We start from the raw sequence: 12,828 nt of genomic DNA, 5'->3' as shown, positions 1-12,828 counted from the left end.
AAAGGGGGAGACACTCTAGACCCAAACTGTTACTGACCTATATCTATCCTACCCTGCCTTTCTAAAGTCTTTGAAAGCCAAGTTAACAAACAGATCACCGACCATTTCGAATCCCACCGCACCTTCTCCGCTATGCAATCTGGTTTCCGAGCTGGTCATGGGTGCACCTCAGCTACGCTCAAGGTCCTAAACGATATCAGAACTGACATCGATAAAAGACAATACTGTGCAGCCGTCTTCATCGACATGGCCAAGGCTTTCGACTCTGTCAATCACTTCATTCTTATCGGCAGACTCAACAGCCTTGGTTTCTCAAATGACTGCCTCGCCTGGTTCACCAACTACTTCTCAGATATAGTTCAGTGTGTCCGGACCTCTGGCAGTCTCTATGGGGGTGCCACAGGGTTCAATTCTCAGGCCAACTCTTTTCTCTGTACACATTAATGATGTCACTCTTGCTGCTGGTGATTCTCTGATCCACCTCCACGCAGACGACACCATTCTGTATACTTCTGGCCCTTCTTTGGACACCGTGTTTACAAACCTCCAGACGAGCGTCAATGCCATACAACACTCCTTCCGTGGCCTCCAACTGCTCTTAAATGCAAGTAAAACTAAATGCATGCTCTTCAACCGATCGCTGCCACACCCGTCCGCCCGTCCAGCATCACTACTCTGGACGGTTCTGACTTTGAATATGTGGACAACTACAAATACCTAGGTGTCTGGTTAGACTGTAAACTCTCCTTCCAGACTCACATTAAGCATCTCCAATCCAAAATTAAATCTAGAATCAGCTTCCTATTTCGCAACAAAGCATCCTTCACTCATGCTGCCAAACATACTCTCGTAAAACTGACTATCCTGCCGATCCTTGACTTCGGCGATGTCATTTACAAAATAGCCTCCAACACTCTACTCAGCAAATTGGATGCAGCCTATCACAGTGCCATCCGTTTTGTCACCAAAGCCCCAGATTCTACCCACCACTGCGACCTATATGCTCTTGTTGGCTGGCCCTCACTTCATATTCGTCGCCAAACCCACTGGCTCCAGGTCATCTATAAGTCTTTGCTAGGTAAAGCACCGCCTTATCTCAGCTCACTGGTCACCATAGCAGCACCAACCTGTAGCACACGCTCCAGCAGGTATATTTCACTGGTCATTCCCAAAGCCAACTTCCCCTTTGGCCGCCTTTCCTTCCAGTTCTCTGCTGCCAATGACTGGAACGAATTGAAAAAAATCACTGAAGCTGGAGACCCATATCTCCCTCACTAACTTTAAGCATCAGTTGTCAGAGCAGCTTACCAATCATTGCACCTGTACACAGCCCATCTGTAAATAACCCACCCAACTACCTCATCCCCATATTGTTATTTATTTTTTGCTCCTTTGCACCCCAGTATCTCTACTTGCACATTCATCTTTTGCACATCTATCACTCCAGTGTTTAATTGCTAAATTGTAATTATTTCTCCACTATGGCCTATTTATTGCCTTACCTCCCTAATCTTACTACATTTGCACACACTCTATATAGACTTTTCTATTGTGTTATTGACTGTACGTTTGTTTATCCCATGTGTGACAATGTGAATTTTGTCAGTTGGCATCCATGTGTTTCAGGATGCTGCTCTGGACATTTTGCTCACTTCAGCATTGTTTTTTACTGTGTTGTTTGTGTCGCACTGCTTTGCTTTATCTTGGCCAGGTCGCAGTTGTAAATGAGAACTTGTTCTCAACTGGCCTACCTGGTTAAATAAAGGTGAAATAAAAAAATAAATATACAAGTTTTTATTTCCCTATTGTTTACAACTCGAAAGTTGAGGAAAGGTGAATGGGAACAATAATCAAAAACATAATGGCATTGACTTGCAGGTCGTGTTTATGCGTTTAAGATAATTGGCGTTAAAGGATAAAAAGTGTCATAATTTGTATAAAAACATTTTTTTAAAGAAATTACAAAATAATTTGACAACCCTGTTTGTAAGCTTTTAAATTATATCAAACTCAACCGTTCATCTTTTCCAGTGATAAAGACATGGATATCACATGGTATGGTATACAACATGAGTCAACTGAATGTATTGGCATTCAGGTCCAAAAATCACTGATCACTTCATCCATTAGCAAACATGTATGGAAAGTTTAGTTTAAATCAGAAGGGATGCTGTCAAAAAGTGATTGAATTCAAATGGATTTACCCAAAATCGAAAATGGAGCAAGAGATTACACACTCAAAAATCAAGAGTTTCAAAGGGGTTCTGTTGTTGTCCCAATAGAAGAACCCTTTTCGGTTCCAGGAAGAACTCTTTTGGGGGGGGTTCTCTTATGGGGACAGCCGAATAACCCTTTTTCATTCTAGATAGTGTAGCAGTGTAGGAATGACATTCACATAAGAATCCAGACCTGGGTTCAAATATCTTTATAAGGGCACAAGGCAAGACCCAAATGCAGACACAGGAGGCAGATGGTAGAGCTCCGATATTTATTATAACAAAGGGTGTAGGCAAAGGCAGGTCGGGGACAGGCGAGAGTTCATAAACCAGGTCAGAGTCCAAACAGTACCAGACGATAGGCAGTCTCGAGGGCAGGCCAGGCAGGGGTCAGAAACCAGATCCAAGTCCAAAACAGACTAGAAACAAACAGCAACTGGTTGAATTGGCAAATCAGACAAACTGGCACAGAGAGACAGGAAACACAGGGATATATACACCGGGGATAATAAGCGACACCTGGAGAGGGTGGAGACAATCACAAGGACAGGTGAACCAGATCAGGGTGTGACAATCTCAGTTACATTTCAAAGTCATTTTTTACTTCAAAAGACAAGTAGTTGAAAATTGGAATCTATTTGGAAATAGAAGTCAATCAAATTCAATTGTGACAATTGTTTCATTTAGGAACATTTTCAATCAAATAATTCAATGACATTACGGAAGATGTCACTGTCATGTTTTTTTATTGTGTGTGTCATCAAATGAAATTGCAGGTACATTTCCAGGGTTTTCTCAGAGAATGGAATATAGTTTAGTCAAAAACAACATCTAGCTTACGAAGTGCTAAAAGTGCAGGGAATCTCCTACTTGTTACAGCCTGGTTCATAGTAGGCCAGGTGTAGCATACTCTACTTACGTTTCTAAAGGTCTGTGTGAACATCTGTTTAGGCATCTCTCTTGAGGCTGCTGTTGGACAGTGATGGATCAAGAGTGTGGCTATTGGCTTTCCTCTCTAGGTGAAAACAGCAATAACACACAAGCTAGTGATTCTTATTAACGTTCAAATGAAAAGCAACAGAAGTAATGACTTAGGAGATAGGAAAGCTGTAGATGCAGACCACTGCACTACCATCAAGGGATTGTGGTTGGAATAAGGCAATTGAGTTATATGAATGATTAATTCATTTCAGCGCGGTATAAACATATTTCCAACTGTGATTTCCCGCTGTTTCCACCGTCATCCCTCTGTGATGATAAATTAATTTCAAAGTGGGCATAACATACTGAAAAGGAATCTTCAAATGTTCTTTCGAAGCCCTGTATATGGATAAAAAACTGCACAAAATATGAGGGATATCATAAAGCTGTGAGATTATTGTAGCACATCTCAACTCCCCTATCAATACTGGGCCTACAGCAGCCTGTGGGACACTGACTGACGTAAACGTATTATTTTCCACTTGCCTAACACATCAGACTGTTACCATGGTTACCCCATGGATATTCAGTCTCAACAAGCCAGAATGTTGTACAAAACTACAGTACCAGTCAAAAGTTTGGACACATGTACTCATTCAAGGGTTTTTCTTTATTTTTACTATTTTCTACATTGTAGAATAATAGTGAAGACATCAAAACTATGAAATAACACATATAGAATCATGCAGTAAACAAAAAAGTGTTAAACAAATCAAAATATATTTTCATGTTTGAGATTCTTCAAAGTAGCCACCCTTTGCCTTGATGACAGCTTTGCACACTCATGGCATTTTCTCAACCAGCCTCATGAGGTAGTCACCTGGAATGCATTTCAATTCACAGGTGTGCCTTGTTAAAAGTACATTTGTGGAATTTCTTTATTTCTTAACGCATTTGAGCCAATCAGTTGTGTTGTGACAAGGTAGGGGTGGTATACAGAAGATAGCCTATTTGGTAAAATACCAAGTCCATATTACAGCAAGAACAGCTCGGATAAGCAAAGAGAAACAACAGTCCATCATTACTTAAAGACATGAAGGTCAGTCAAAAAATGTGAAAGTTTCTTCAAGTGCAGTTGCAAAAACCATCAAGCACTATGATGAAACTGGCTCTCATGAGGACCGCCACAGGAAGTTACATCTGCTGCAGAGAATAAGCTCATTAGAGTTACCAGCCTCAGAAATCGACAATTAACAACATCAACTGTTCAGAGGAGACCGCGTGAATCAGGCCTTCATGGTCGAATTGCTGCAAAGAAAACAAACCACCACTAAAGGACACCAATAATAAGAAGAGACTTGCTTGGTCCAAGAAACACGAGCAATGGACATTAAACTGGTGGAAATCTGTCCTATAGTCTGATGAGTTCAAATTTGAGATTTTTCGTTCCAACTGCAGTGTCTTTTTGAGACACAGAGTAGGTGAACGGATGATCTCTGCATGTGTGGTTCCCACCGTGAAGCATGGAGAAGGAGGTGTGATGGTGTGGGGGTGCTTTGCTGGTGACACTGTCTGTGATTTATTTAGAATTCAAGGCACACTTAACCAGCATGGCTACCACAGCATTCTGCAGCGACACGCCCTCCCATCTGGTTTGGGCTTAGTGGGACTATTATTTGTTTTTCAACAGGACAATGACCCAACACACCTCCAGGCTGTGTAAGGGATATTTGACCAAGAAGGAGAGTGATGGAGTGCTGCATCAGATGACCTGGCATCCACAATCACCCAACCTCAACCCAACTGAGATGGTTTGGGATGAGTTGGACCGCAGAGTGAAGGAAAAGCAGCCAATAAATGCTCAGCATGGGCAAACTCCTTCAAGACCATTGGAAAAGCATTCCAGGTGAAGCTGGTTGAGAGAATGCCAAGAGTGTGAATCTCAAATATAAAATATATTTAGTTTTGTTTAACACTTTTTTGGTTACTACATGATTCCGTATGTGTTATTTCATAGTTTTGATGGTTTCACTATTATTCTACAATGTAGAAAATAGTCAAAATAAAGAAAAACCCTTGAATGAGTAGGTGTGTCCAAACTTTTAACTGGTACTGTATATTTTAACTTACTTTGCTGGTTGTCCATGCTGTTGGTACTTTTGACGGTAGGTAGTGAAGATAAAATGTCCACAGGAAAGTATTATTAACCAGACTTTTTTGGGGTGCCAGTCTGTGTATGGCTCTGTTGGCTTATATTTCCGGTTTGTATTTTCAATCTCCTGACACATTGCACAATATGTAAACAACAGTAATGTACAATGTGTTAACAATAGCCAAACATTGTCAACCGAAGCAAGTTTCCTCACAATCAGCTGGAAGTGCTTGCGTCTTAAAAGCCGACAATGTTCGGTCTGTGGTTCGGTTACGCTTGGGCATTTTTACATATTGTGCAAGCTTTTATGTCGAGTGTGAATTGTGTCATTATTGAAAATACAAAAACGGAAATACAAACCGACAAAACCATATAGAGACCAGCACAATGAAAGTCGGGCTAATATTACTTCCCTGTGGATACTTTGTCTCATAATGAAAACATCAGCGGACAACAGGTAAAGTAAGTTAAACTGAAGTTAATGCAACATTCTAACTTGCAATGGGCCTGTTCGAAAATGTTGAGCACAACGTACATGTTAGAGACGAGAGTGTAAGTCTTCCAGTCTTAGATTCTAAAAGGAATTACTTTTCCACCAGCAGCTCAAGGGCACCCAAAAATGTTGAGGATCAGTGGCAAATTGAGCATTTCTTTACCAGTCCAACATCCTCCCCATGCGAGACATCCAGCATGTGCAGTTCGAACATTATTTTCTATTACTGAAAATATGGCGGTCATAGCGCACATGATGCACTGAAATGAAGAGAGAGGGGACAAGACAGAGAAGAGAGGATTGGAGTTAAGTGACGAGAAAAAGAGGGATACTGGAAAGAGGACTGCAATGTATGAGCTGAGAGATAAAGAGTGAGAGTTAGATAAAGAAAGGTAGGTACAACTGGAGAGGAGCAGAGTTAATTTGAGAGAGCTGAAGGGATACAGGGATACGGACTCCCTCTGGCTCTGACGTAGTCATCCCATGCAGGTAAGAGTGTTTGTTTGTTCATCCCTTATTGAGCCTTCCAACAGGGTAACATTCTGAAACACCAGTGTAAATGAGTGTACAGTATTCTGCATCCATGGCCTCCCACTGTGACATTATATTAATCAAATCCTTTACACTTCTCTCCTACCATTGCAGCATACCATCCCATGTAGCTCCACCACTCCACTCTGTCCTGCTGAATAATGGAGGCTACTCTAGGTGTGTGTCTGGCAAAGTATTGTGCTCCCAGGTACTGTCCAGGAGATTCGTGTTGTTTATGGTGCCATAAAACTAAGATGCTTAGCTGCAAACATTGAGAGTAGATACTGGGAAAGGAACAATTGCTCTTGAAACAATTGAGATGTTAATTTTTTTCATTAGCTTTGTGAGATTCTCAAGGTATTAGTTATCTCAGTCCAGTGAAAATGGGTTTGATGTTTTTATGGGTTTGATGTTACCAGTATTTTCCTCACTTGTTGCTTGGCAACACTATGGGCCAACATGGTGTAATTGGGTGTTTTAGAAATGAACACAATAGATCAACTGAGAGCGGAATGGAGAGACCCCTTAAATGGCAGATTATGTTGTTTAGAAAGAGAGAGAGAGACAGCCATAATATGACATTTTAAATATCTCTATTCCTTTGAAATGTTTGTGAGTGTAATGTTTACTGTTCATTTTTGATTGTTTAATTCACTTTTGTTAATGATCTATTTCACTTGCTTTGGAAATGTAAACATATTTTTCCCATGCCAATAAAGCCCTTTGAATTGAATTGAATTGAGAGAGTGAGAAAGAGAGAGAGAGAGGCAGAATGGAGAGACTGAACCCCCTGACCTGTGTACACATTGTGGCTGGGCTCAGTATAAATAGTATAATACATTGTCTGCATGAACATGAATGAACCATTCAACACAAAGCATTTCTTCAGACAAACCTAAATGTCGTGAACGTTCCGCTTAGAAGATGTACTTCAGAAACATCCATAATGTATACATGAATGCAAAGGCCCTTCAGTGGCTTTGTCCTGGTTTCAGGGTGGGTCGTTACGGTGTTAGACGTCCAGGTGTTGGATCTTAATTTGACCAGTATTGTCACAGCAAAATAATCCTGCAGCAACAGGATTTTAACGTTTAGTCCATAATGTTGCTTGATCTGTGGTTAGGCTATTAGCTATCCAAAATTAGACTACATGAAAAGTGCAATACCATTAATATACTGTAACCATGTGTTAGTGCAGGTTTTCAGTGAATTTATGTCAATCATGAAGCTCATCTGCATTTCCTGCGGCGCAGAAAATTCTCTGCAACAAAAGAGTGATCAAATTAAGATCATACATCTGTACGTCTGCCTGGCTCTCTGTGTGCTATCTCAAGCTGTACACTCCCTACCTGATCTGACAGTAACTGCAGGATGAGGTGCTGCTACTGTAGTACTTTCCCCTCTGGCAACATTTGACAGAACTGCAGAACATAGAGATTAAACAGAGAACAACACACGCATGTAGACACACAATAGATACATTGCACATTCACACACCCACACACCACACACACACACAGACTTAGTCCTCCATTCTTGCCGTAGGGAAGCTTCCCTATCACAGGTATAGAGCTGCATGTGAACAGACTTTACTGACATTTGAGTCAAAGTTAAACGTACACTCAAAGAGGTGCATGTGAACAGTCTGTCTACATTCATAACGCTCACCTTGACCCTATTATGGGATCATGGAGATGGATGCTACAGACTGAATCAGAGGTGGCTGGACACAGGTAAGCTACCCCACTGTCATCACACACGTAGGCTGTATTTTGACAGGTGAATGATATGTTAAAGTTTGTGTGTTGTTCTCTGTCTGACCAACAAAATGTCTGAAGTACATTCACACAAAATAGAAATACTTACAGAATATATTAAATATGTTTTCTCTCAGGCTGTTTGATTTTGCAAGAGTGCACATGAATGCTTCCTGAAGCAACAGAGTATACAAGTTGACGTGAAGTATGTCTCACTCACATGGCAACACTGCAACAGTAAAGCACACAGCTGGAGGTGGGAATTGGTCTTGTGAATTGAAATATAAAAAAAAAAAACTGACACGAACCATTAATATCAACATGATTCAGTTTCTCCTAAACTGCTTTTTAAAGAGCTCTGCGGTATGGAAAATTGGTTTTACCAGTTGTCAGGACGTTACGTGCGGTCTTCTGGGAGATTTTTGACTAGACTAGCAAACATGTCCAAATTAGCACGATGTGTGCCCAAAGTGGGTTAAAACATTGGACCCATGTAGGCTGCCCACATTGGGTCGATGTGCCTTTGCTCATTGGCTCCACATTGGCCCAAAGACAACCTTCACTTCAGCTAAAACAAAAATGGATTGGCTGCCTGTTACATTTTATCTTAAAGACAAAGTTGTTACTATCACATACATATATTTGCCAGAGAAACTCCAGTTTCTCATATATCACATGCAATTACCAAAGTCCTTTAACAGACTTAATTTCCACAATATCATTTTTTGTTAACCTCAGACAACAGAACACTAAAATTGGAACGACATACACAGTAACGGTTTTACAAAAAGACCTTGTGAAATTAAAACTGAAAAAAAGATGATTCCAAGGTAATTGGCTTTGAAGTTCCGACCCTCATTCGTTTCAATGGTGTCAGCAATGATTTTCTTGTATTCCTTTTTAACTAAACAATATGAATTGGGGTATTTGTAAACCATGCCCCCAAATATACTAATGCTTCCTCACCTCTACATTATGATATATCTGTGCTTGGTGTAGACTGGCCTATGTTGGACTTGATGTGGGCTAGCCTGTGATGAGCTGGTGTAGGCTAGCCCATGTTGGGCTGATGTGGGCTTGGTGTGGGCTAGCCTGTGTTGGGCTTGGTTTGGGCTAGCCTGTGTTGGGCTTGGTGTGGGCTAGCCTGTGTTGGGCTTGATTTTGGCTAGCCTGTGTTGGGCTGGTGTAGGCTGGCCTATGTTGGGCTTGATGTGGGCTAGCTTGTGTTGGGCTGGTGTAGGCTAGCCCATGTTGGGCTGATGTGGGCTTGGTGTGGGCTAGACCATGTTGGGCTTGGTGTGGGCTAGCTTGTGTTGGGCTTGGTGTGGGCTAGCTTGTGTTGGGCTTGGTGTGGGCTAGCCTGTGTTGGACTGGTGTGGGCTAGCCTGTGTTGGACTGGTGTGGGCTAGCCTGTGTTGGGCTGGTGTGGGCTAGCCTGTGTTGGGCTGGTGTGGGCTTGGTGTAGGATAGCCTGTGTTGGGCTTGGTGTGGGCTAGGTGTAGGATAGCCTGTGTTGGGCTGGTGTGGGTTAGCCAGTGTTGGGCTGGCGTGGGCTAGCCTGTGTTGGGCTGGTGTGGACTTGGTGTAGGATAGCCTGTGTTGGGCTTGGTGTGGGCTAGCCTGTGTTGGGCTTGGTGTGGGCTAGCCCGTGTTGGACTGGTGTGGACTAGCCCGTGTTGGGCTGGTGTGGGCTAGCCGGTGTTGGGCTGGTGTGGGCTAGCTGTGTTGGACTGGTGTGGGCTAGCCTGTGTTGGGCTGGTGTGGGCTAGCCGGTGTTGGGCTGGTGTGGGCTAGCCGGTGTTGGACTGGTGTGGGCTAGCCCGTGTTGGACTGGTGTGGGCTAGCCTGTGTTGGGCTGGTGTGGGCTAGCCGGTGTTGGGCTGGTGTGGGCTAGCCGGTGTTAGGCTGATGTGGGCTTGGTGTGGGCTAGCCTGTGTTGGGCTTGGTGTGGGCTAGCTTGTGTTGGGCTTGGTGTGGGCTAGCCTGTGTTGGACTGGTGTGGGCTAGCCTGTGTTGGACTGGTGTGGGCTAGCCTGTGTTGGGCTGGTGTGGGCTAGCCTGTGTTGGGCTGGTGTGGGCTTGGTGTAGGATAGCCTGTGTTGGGCTTGGTGTGGGCTAGGTGTAGGATAGCCTGTGTTGGGCTGGTGTGGGTTAGCCGGTGTTGGGCTTGGTGTGGGCTAGCCTGTGTTGGGCTGGTGTGGGCTTGGTGTAGGATAGCCTGTGTTGGGCTAGGTGTAGGATAGCCTGTGTTGGGCTGGTGTGGGTTAGCCGGTGTTGGGCTGGCGTGGGCTAGCCTGTGTTGGGCTGGTGTGGACTTGGTGTAGGATAGCCTGTGTTGGGCTTGGTGTGGGCTAGCCTGTGTTGGGCTTGGTGTGGGCTAGCCTGTGTTGGACTGGTGTGGGCTAGCCTGTGTTGGACTGGTGTGGGCTAGCCTGTGTTGGGCTGGTGTGGGCTAGCCGGTGTTGGGCTGGTGTGGGCTAGCCAGTGTTGGGCTGGTGTAAGCTAGCCCATGTTAGGCTGATGTGGGCTTGGTGTGGGCTAGCCCGTGTTGGGCTTGGTGTGGGCTAGCTTGTGTTGGGCTTGGTGTGGGCTAGCCTGTGTTGGACTGGTGTGGGCTAGCCTGTGTTGGACTGGTGTGGGCTAGCCTGTGTTGGGCTGGTGTGGGCTAGCCTGTGTTGGGCTGGTGTGGGCTTGGTGTAGGATAGCCTGTGTTGGGCTTGGTGTGGGCTAGGTGTAGGATAGCCTGTGTTGGGCTGGTGTGGGTTAGCCCGGTGTTGGGCTTGGTGTGGGCTAGCCTGTGTTGGGCTGGTGTGGGCTTGGTGTATGATAGCCTGTGTTGGGCTAGGTGTAGGATAGCCTGTGTTGGGCTGGTGTGGGTTAGCCGGTGTTGGGCTGGTGTGGGCTAGCCTGTGTTGGGCTGGTGTGGACTTGGTGTAGGATAGCCTGTGTTGGGCTTGGTGTGGGCTAGCCTGTGTTGGGCTTGGTGTGGGCTAGCCTGTGTTGGACTGGTGTGGGCTAGCCTGTGTTGGACTGGTGTGGGCTAGCCTGTGTTGGGCTGGTGTGGGCTAGCCGGTGTTGGGCTGGTGTGGGCTAGCCAGTGTTGGGCTGGTGTAAGCTAGCCCATGTTAGGCTGATGTGGGCTTGGTGTGGGCTAGCCCGTGTTGGGCTTGGTGTGGGTTAGCCTGTGTTGGGCTTGGTGTAGGCTAGCCCATGTTAGGCTGATGTGGGCATGGTGTGGGCTAGCCCATGTTGGGCTTGGTGCAGGCTAGCCCATGTTGGGCTGATGTGGGCTTGCTGAGGGCTAGCCCATGTTGGCCTTGGTGTGGGCTAGCCCGTGTTGGGCTTGCTGAGGGCTAGCCCGTGTCAGGCTGGTGTGGGATGGTGTGGGCTTGGTGTGAACCATATCAGGCAGTCGCACCTTGGTCCCAGGTGTCCCAAACCATTATAAGTGATTAAATGGGATAGAAGTATATTGAGGTATCAAAAATTCCATATGAACCATGATTCAGTTTATCCCAAACGTATTTTTAACAAGCTCTGCAGTGAAGACAGACCCCCCTGTGTAGTGAGCTTTCATTCTGTAGTTCTTTCCCTGACCACATAGTTACCACCATGGTTATCAACACAACAGCACCATTTATTATTATTATTATTATTTTACCTTTATTTAACAGGGCAAGTCAGTTAAGAACAAATTCTTATTTACAATGACAGCCTACCCCGGCCAAACCCGGACGACGCTGGGCCAATTGTGCGCCGCCCTACGGGACTCCCAATCACGGCCGGATGTGATGCAACCTGGATTGGTTGTCAACTATGGTTGTCAAGACAACAGCACATGATTTTGTTTCCTGTCACTCTTTCACCTAACATCCTTCCAGTCACCCTTGCTGCCTGTCTTCCCGTGTGTCTGTCTGTGGACCCCTCCTGGGCTTCCTCTTTCTGTACCGTTTCCACTGAGTGTTCTTCCATATGTGCTGCTGGTGACCACTGGCTTCTGACTAACACACAGACACACTGGTGGTGAGCCCTCCCCTGGCTGCTGAATAAGGTTGGGGTCACAAAACTCGAACAAGCTCTGGATTACTCATGGAAACATTATGACACAATTATGATTTTTCTAACCATGTTTTTCCAAAATTCTGTGCCTGATTTATGGAGACCACGCTACATTACCAGATCTAGCCTCTGGCTTCCAGACCTCAACACAAACTAAAAAACCATGGCCTGAAAGGACATTTTCCATGCAGCAAAGAGGAGGTAGAAACAACAATAAATGGTTTGGTGATGGAAAGACAAACACCTCCAATAACTATAACAGTTTTCATATTAATATTAAACCAACAGAACACGTTATTTCATCCGTAAGTGTAAAATAATGCACTGCAAATGAGAGTGGTGTTTTAGGCCTCCTTCCCTAGATCTCCTATGATGGTAGTCATTATTCTGTATATTGAATGTCAATTCCGCTGCTGATAGCTCATCTCCCAGGACTGTGTACTGTGATGTATTTAGGACTAATCACACTTATTAGGGTGGCAGGTAGCCTACTGGTTAAGTGCATTGGGCCAGTAAGCAAAAGGTTGCTGGTTCAAATCCTGACCTGACTAGGTGAAAAGTTTGATGTGTCTGACTCTAGATTCACTAAAACTACATTCTAAGTAAGCAGTGGTCTGAAGCTGAAAAATAAAGGAAATTCCATGCACTGCAATGCCTGCTCTACCATGGTTTTCCAACACACAGCTTTGACCTACTACA

At 44.6% G+C, this 12,828-nt stretch overlaps 2 long non-coding RNA genes across 3 annotated transcripts; one reads left to right on the top strand and one right to left on the bottom strand.

The window, feature by feature from the left end:
* Positions 1 to 2,508: 2,508 nt before the first annotated feature.
* Positions 2,509 to 5,519, bottom strand: LOC106586413 (uncharacterized). The gene is made up of 3 exons (XR_001324185.2): positions 5,268 to 5,519; positions 3,136 to 3,231; positions 2,509 to 2,635 (listed from the first exon to the last, which is right to left on the bottom strand). It is a non-coding gene; the product is annotated as an uncharacterized lncRNA (long non-coding RNA).
* A 96-nt stretch (positions 5,520 to 5,615) lies between these two features.
* Positions 5,616 to 6,947, top strand: LOC106586412 (uncharacterized). Of its 2 annotated transcripts, none has more exons than XR_001324182.2 (3): positions 5,616 to 5,746; positions 5,892 to 6,271; positions 6,428 to 6,947. It is a non-coding gene; the product is annotated as an uncharacterized lncRNA (long non-coding RNA). The 2 variants fall into 2 exon arrangements; XR_001324181.2 differs by having other exon boundaries at positions 5,665 to 5,751; positions 5,889 to 6,271.
* The last annotated feature ends 5,881 nt before the right edge of the window (positions 6,948 to 12,828 follow it).

Source organism: Salmo salar, chromosome ssa25 (genome assembly GCF_905237065.1).
Source record: "Salmo salar chromosome ssa25, Ssal_v3.1, whole genome shotgun sequence".
In the NCBI taxonomy this organism is placed as follows: domain Eukaryota; kingdom Metazoa; phylum Chordata; class Actinopteri; order Salmoniformes; family Salmonidae; genus Salmo; species Salmo salar.
This window is presented reverse-complemented; position numbering and strand designations above follow the sequence as displayed.